Source organism: Frankliniella occidentalis, unplaced genomic scaffold (assembly GCF_000697945.3).
Source record: "Frankliniella occidentalis isolate FOCC.00 unplaced genomic scaffold, Focc_3.1 Scaffold87, whole genome shotgun sequence".
Classification (NCBI taxonomy): domain Eukaryota; kingdom Metazoa; phylum Arthropoda; class Insecta; order Thysanoptera; family Thripidae; genus Frankliniella; species Frankliniella occidentalis.
This window is the reverse complement of record NW_026267216.1, coordinates 369,857-376,983: the sequence shown is the minus strand read 5'-3', so window position 1 is coordinate 376,983 and position 7,127 is coordinate 369,857.

Below are 7,127 nucleotides of genomic sequence, written 5' to 3'. Positions count from 1 at the left end.
AGCGATAATTTGGTCCGTTTTGCTATAAATTGTATCGTTAAGGCGGTAGAGGGAAATTTTGAACGCAAATTAGTGGGAGGCTTAAGTAAACCCCTCCCCCCCCCTCTCCCCGATGAGCCCCACGGATTAGCGCGGGTGCACTGCACGCCAGCGGCACGCTAGCGGCACGCCATCGGGACCAGCTGCAACGGGTTGGGCTGGGGGGCCCCGCGCCTCCCGCGCCCCGCGGGGCCGCCGGGTGGCGTCTCTCCGGCGGGGGGTAGCGCCAGGCTTGTCTCGCGCGGGGTATGACCGCACTCCGCTGCCCGCACCCTGTCCCGCCCCCCGCCCCGCCACGCTGCGGAGCGGTGCGGTGGCGTGGCGCTTGGGAAGCGCACACCTGGACGCGCTCCGCCCCGCCCCGCCCCGCCTGCCGCTCGAGGCGCCGGCGCGTCGCTGCTCATTACGGGATCCGATAGCAAATAATAATTATTGCAAATAGTTATCCCCGATAAAGTCCGCGGCACTACTGAAATAAACAATTCGCCCGAAGCAGCAGCGACAGCAGGGGGCCGCCGATGAGCAGGAATTGCAGGCGCATGTTGTATCATCAGCGCGGCCAAAATTAATCCCCTGTGATGGTGATATTCCGATCCGAGAGGGTTCCATTCTTTTTGCTGCAGTACAAAGCAAGGGGTCATAAAGCGACACGATAGGCATAGCGACCACCTTTGTGTAGTACAAGAAACACTAGCACACCCACTTTCACCTCTCTCCTCCCTCATACACATAACTATATAGAATGTAAAATACAGTACCTTGTTAAATCCACCTTTACCATCCCGGTACTATAGTACTATATCATCTGTCTGTCAGTAACTGATCATTCTTTGTTGTGTTCACCTTATGATGTGCTTTAACAATACTGTCTCTAGTCAGTCTTATGTACTGCATTTCAATACACCAAATATAAAATCTCTCTCTCTCTTTCTCTCACTCGCAGTAGCACGATACGGGCGCTCTCACACCTCAAAAGACGCCCCCTCATCTTCATCTTGTTTATTGCCTCCCCGCTGTCGCGACGTCACGCTTGCCGCCGCCCGGCCGCCGTGGTCTCGGCCCTCATCTGGGTAATGGAACACGGTCTTACGAAACACCCCGCCTAGCGGCCGGGCCACCCGCCGAGGTTGGGGCTGAGGGAGGGCGAGAGGGACAGCAGAGGGAGCCGCGCCTACTGTCCCTGGTTCCATACCCCAAAAGTGAGGAATTTGCTCTCCTCGTCCGTACTATCAGTTGTTCGCGCGCGTGTCAAAAGTGGTTCGATAACGCAACCCAAATCGAATGATTGTTTCTTCAAAAGTATTATTTTCTTCGAACGAGGCGACCTTGTTATCTGACTTGGGGCTGTATCAAGATTGTCTTCTCATCTCCGCCCACCCCGCCTCACCTCACCCCACACCACCCCGCCTCGCCCAGCCCGTCGGGCGCAGGTCCCAGAGTGCTAACCACGCGACAGTAAGGCGCGTGTGACTATTTCTGTCCGCGGCCGGCAAGGACTCACTTGCCGGTAATCACTTGTGTCTAGCAGAGGCCGAGGGGCGAGGCCCAGCCCCACCCAGCCCCACCAGCCCTCACCCCTCAGGCGACAAAGTCGGACCCCGACTAACGGGCCAGGTGCCTACAGAACTAAAAGGCGCTAGCTGCACTTCCAAACGATAAGCGGGCTGCGTGTTTGGTCCACGCATTCGTGTTTACTTTACGTGAAAGAGCAATTCCGTCCACGCCTTTAGTACAGCGCAAGCGTGGGCCCGAGGGGTGCCCAACTGAGGTAATCAGGTGTACACAGAGTAGGTAATCCTTGGTAATCGCCGGTAATCCTTGGTAATCGCCGGTAATCCTTGGTAATCGCCGGTAATCCTTGGTAATCGCCGGTAATCCTTGGTAATCGCCGGTAATCCTTGGTAATCTCCGGTAATCCCTAGTAATCGCCGGTAATCCTTGGTAATCACCGGTAATCCCTAGTAATCGCCGGTAATCCTTGGTAATCACCGGTAATCCCTAGTAATCGCCGGTAATCCCTGGTAATCACTAGGTGATCGTTGGTAATCACCAGGTAATCGTTGGTAATCATCGGGTAATCGTTGGTAATCACTAAGTAATCCAGCCAGGAAATTCCTGGAAATCTTTGGTAATCACTGGTAATCTTTGGTAATCACTGGTAATCTTTGGTAATCACTGGTAATCTTTGAGAATCACTGGTAATCTTTGAGAATCACTGGTAATCTTTCGGAATCACTGGTAATCTGTGGTAATCAATGGCAATCTTTGGTAATCTCTGGTAATCTTTTGTCAGTGGTAATCTTCGGAAACCCTTGGTAATCATAGGTAATCTTCGGTAATCTTCGGTAATCTTTGGTAATCTTTGGTAATCGTCACTTTTTGGTAATCAGGTGTACACGATTTTTTAGAGTTGGGCACCCCTCGCGTGGGCCCATAAGTCTAGAGGTACTTTCAGAGCGCAGTGTTACGGGTTTGCCTACTCCACAGTTCGGAAGGCGCGGTCACCTGTGGTACCTGGTGAGATGGCGAGTAATATCGCAGCACGTAGTGTCCGGCATGAAACACCCAACAACACTGTAATTCAAATACGGACATTCAATCAAATGTAAATTGTGTCACATTGCTCAGAATATCATATTACATTTCGTTTCGAACGTGACATCCTTGTCGTGACATCCACAGACTATTTGTGAATGGACGTACCTTTGTCACGATGAACGTATGTGACACAGTTTTCTAACTTACATGTCATAATTCACAATCTTCTTTGAAGCGTGATGTCATAGTGTTCGAATAGTGGTAATGAATAACAGTCTGTATGCTGGAGAGTACGATTCTTTCCAACATTATACCATTAAGGGTACATCCTTACAACCTATACTGGTCAACGCCAACACGAGGACCAACATGAGGTAGGCCACCTCAACTGTACCGTTTCTTATCCCACCCGTCTACGTAAATGGTATCGAGCGATTTGAGTCGCTTTAGACTGGACCCCCCCCCCCCCCGGGTCCCCACATTCACGCACACCGAAAGGCGGTTCATTGACTTGACACTAGACATTATTCTAGGCCACGACCGTCCCGATGAGCTTACGGTCTCCTACCTCGCCTTAACTCGGGGCGCGTCCCGAAGGGGAACATCCCTAAACTTCGTCAGCTTCGTGGCCTTTCCCCCGAAACCCGAAACATCACATCTCTTGTGAGATTGTTGCAAGAGAGCGGCATTCAGCAGCAGTGTATGCCCCAGCCAAGTTCGTGAGTCGGTCCCCCCAGCCCAGTGCGACGGCGCACGACTGACTTGACTTCGACCAGATTCCTGGAGAATGACAGGTGGAACGTATATAAAACTGAGGTAGTTCTCTCGGGTCTCTCTCTCTCTCTCTCTCTCTCTCTCTCTCTCTCTCTCTCTCTCTCTCTCTCGGTGTGCTCGCTTTTCTGCTCGGCGCCGAGTACTTCGCTCATGAGCCGCATGGGCCCGCCGGCGGGGTGTAGACGGGGCAGGGCGGGCAGGGGTCACCGCGGTGGGTTCAGCGTGAAAGCGATTCACCTCGTTAGAGACATTACACTCCAAACTCACAGTAGGATACTTTACACTAACAAGGGAACCTTTTCAGGTGTAAATCTCCGATTTCTTTGAAACTTGGAAAATTTAAAGGTTATTTATGTTGAAATCGGATGCGAATGCCACTAGAATTTTTCCTAAACCTCACAATTTGTTTTACCCTATACAGGGTAGGAGGAAGGTTTTCGAAAAAGATATTTTTTGATAAATGTGAAGCAGTGCTCTGAGGGGTAACTTGTCAAAGTAATGCCCTTTGAGCGATAATTTGGTCCGTTTTGCTATAAATTGTATCGTTAAGGCGGTAGAGGGAAATTTTGAACGCAAATTAGTGGGAGGCTTAAGTAAACCCCTAGTAACTGTGAGGTTTAGGAGAAATTTCAAGCGCCATCCGACTTCCATTATAATATTTAACCTTTAAATTTTCTGAGTTCCAATGAAATCGGAGATTTTCCAAGGAAAACGTTTGTCTCACGAAGACCTCATTGTGACCTCAGAGGTCACGATTTTTTTTAACTTGTGAGGTCACCAGTGAGGTCACAAGTGCAAGAATCGTGACCTCGTTAATCATAAAGAGGTCACAACGAGGTCTTCGTGAGAACCCCGGTTACACCTAAAAAGGTTCCCTTGTAAGGATGCCCTTCTTTAACGACAAATAATCAAACGATGAGAACAACGCCTATATTCACGTAGTTTTGGAAAAACAGTCATTTCCATGTATTTCTTCCATAAGAGATGCTTGGCTTGACTAGTGAACCATTTAGTTAATTCGACCACATCAGGGTCTCAGGAAGCAAACTTTCGTTTCTGAAATCAACAACGTCGAAACTAAGGTAATTTACCATTTTTTTAAAATCAGTATGAGTCTAGTTCACTCAGTTAAAATTTCATCGGTTAAATTTGGTCGCCTGGCATGCTTTGTAGTTGCAAAGTATTTGACATCTTGCTTCGTAAGGTTTTAACAGTGTGAAGTGATTGATCCTTGACCATTACTGTAGGGATGTGAATGTGTGAATGTGTGTATAAAGCACCCCTGTAGATCTATCGCTGGCGCGCACCCTGGCACCCCACTCTTATATGTGCACCAGGGATAACCCCTTTTAAAGTTGAATGCGCGTCACAGCGTAACAGTGTTTTGTGATATCGTGAAGCCTCACTGTAAATAAAAGTCGGAATTTTCCAACAAAATTCTGTCCAAATAGTTTGGAAATGCGATTTTCCAAACAGTTATTGCGATTTTCCAAACAGTTATTGCGATTTTCCAAACAGTTATTGCGATTTTCCAAACAGTTATTGCGATTTTCCAAACAGTTGTTGGAAAACAAAATTTCCAGTCCTGTTCTTGGAAATTTCCGAACAATTTGGAATAGAAATAATAAACCCTTTTTCACCAGAACCAAGTTTAGTAGCATCAAAAATGACAATTTGTCAATATATTCAAAAATGTTATTCAAACGTTTTTGAGAGATCTCTAAAAAAAGTTCTCTAAAAAAGTTTCGAAATTTCCAAATAGTTCGGAAAATTGTGTTCCCAAACTGTTTGGATTTCAAATTTTCCAAACTGTTCGGGCTGCAAATTTTCCAGTTAACTGTTCGGAAATTTCCAACAAAACTTTATACAGTGCTGTTACGTACGCGAGACATGGTCTGGTGTACAAATAGCCAGAAATTAGTATATATTTTACATATGGGAGTCAAAGCAAATTTATCAAAGGTACCAGCATTGAGGTCTTCAAAGACTTCAAAATTACCCTCGTGCGTTCTTTCTGGCTATTGGTTGCACCAGATTACTATACCAGATTACTATAGCAATGATTATTGCTGACAAAGGCGTTAGGTGAAACCTTCCTCCTTCCATCCGTATGAGCCCGTTCTCTTGCTCTGTCTGTAGCCTTCCTCCCTCCTTTCCTCTCCCACCCCTCCCCCGTCTCGCCCAAAGTCGTCTAATTTGACGTCCCTTTGATGTCTTCGTGAGCGACGGACACACGTAGCCTTAGGAGACTCTGGGTGCTGTGAGTGTGTGTGTGTGCGCGCGCGCGCGAGCGGTGTCTTTTCGGTGGGAACCTGGCGGAGTATAGGAGGGGAGGGGGGGATGTATCGCTAGACGCGCCGCTGCCAAAAATAAAAGTGTCACGCGTGCTCACATGTGCGGAGAATGCTGTACACATTATGACCTTCACTCGAATATCGAAAGAGAGGGACAGAGAGAGCAGAAAAAAATGGGCAAGATAAAAGTGCCTGCCTCCCGCTTGGGCGGATTAGCACAAGATTGTGCGGTAACGTATGTTCATCACTGGAAACATTTTTCACTTTCCGAAGTTTGAATGAGTTTCAACAGTCAAAGTGCAGAACTTTAATTCGGCAATTCCATTCAAACAGCGAAATTTTCACTATCTCTGATAGTTGTCAACGGGTCAAAGTCAAAACTTTCACTTCTGGAGGAACAGCAATCAGTTAGCTACGTCTTATTGTTGTTAGATGTATGATTTTTTCATATAGTTTTGTGCACATTTTAAGACGGTTGATTCTTTGTGGTGTTTGATGCAGTCGTGTAAAATAATTGTGGAGTGGCCGTGGACGTACCCCGTCAAGGCCAAAGACGTAGAATTTTCCATCAACTGAACGTTTTACATGACGTACGTGTCGTCAGCCCGCTTGTGATTCCATTACTGCAATGTACAGGGTGTTGCACTCGTCACTACCCTACAAATACAACCGCATTTTGCACCCGGACTGCCCCCACCTCTTATCGTCTATGCAAATGCGCAACATAGCCCATGGCTGGCGTAGTCATTGCCACTCTTTTGAACCGTACACATGTATTTTGCAAGTGTACGGATGTCATTCGCCGACTTACAAGCGTGCGTTCTGTTGCGTATTGGCTTGCGGGTGATTATCATAAAAATCGAGTGCATGTTCGTTCTAAGCGAGGTTCCAAAGCATCGCCCATTCGGCTGCATTGTGCTCCTGTCACCCGCTAAAACCTCGGTGTACAATTCGAGGGGTGCCCAACTGTGGTAATCAGGTGTACACAGACTTGGTAATCACTGGTAATCGCTGGTAATCCCTGGTAATCCTCACACTCGTGAGGGTGCTATAAAAGGGCAATTTGTTAATTTAAACATGATTTTTTGTGCATATCTTGCCTAAATGCCAACGCGCATGTGTAAATTGGCAACTTTGCATCCCTCCGATGGACTAAATCATGATTTGGCGAATCATAGGATGCAAATTTCTAACTTGCATGAAAAAGGGTCAAAAACTACCACAGAGTTGCACAAAAATGCATCTTTCTCGAAACAAAAATGGCCGTTTCGATTTTGAATACAGGTGGATCATACCTAGTATACATAGGTAATCTTTGGTAATTATTGGTAATATTTACAATTTGGTAATCCGGTGTACACATTTTTATGGAGTTAGGCACCCCTCGGTACAATTACTAGACATTTTTGGACATTTCGCTCATGTTTACAATATTAGTTCCTGACGAAGGGCAGTGTTGATATTACGAAGAATTTGGTTTGT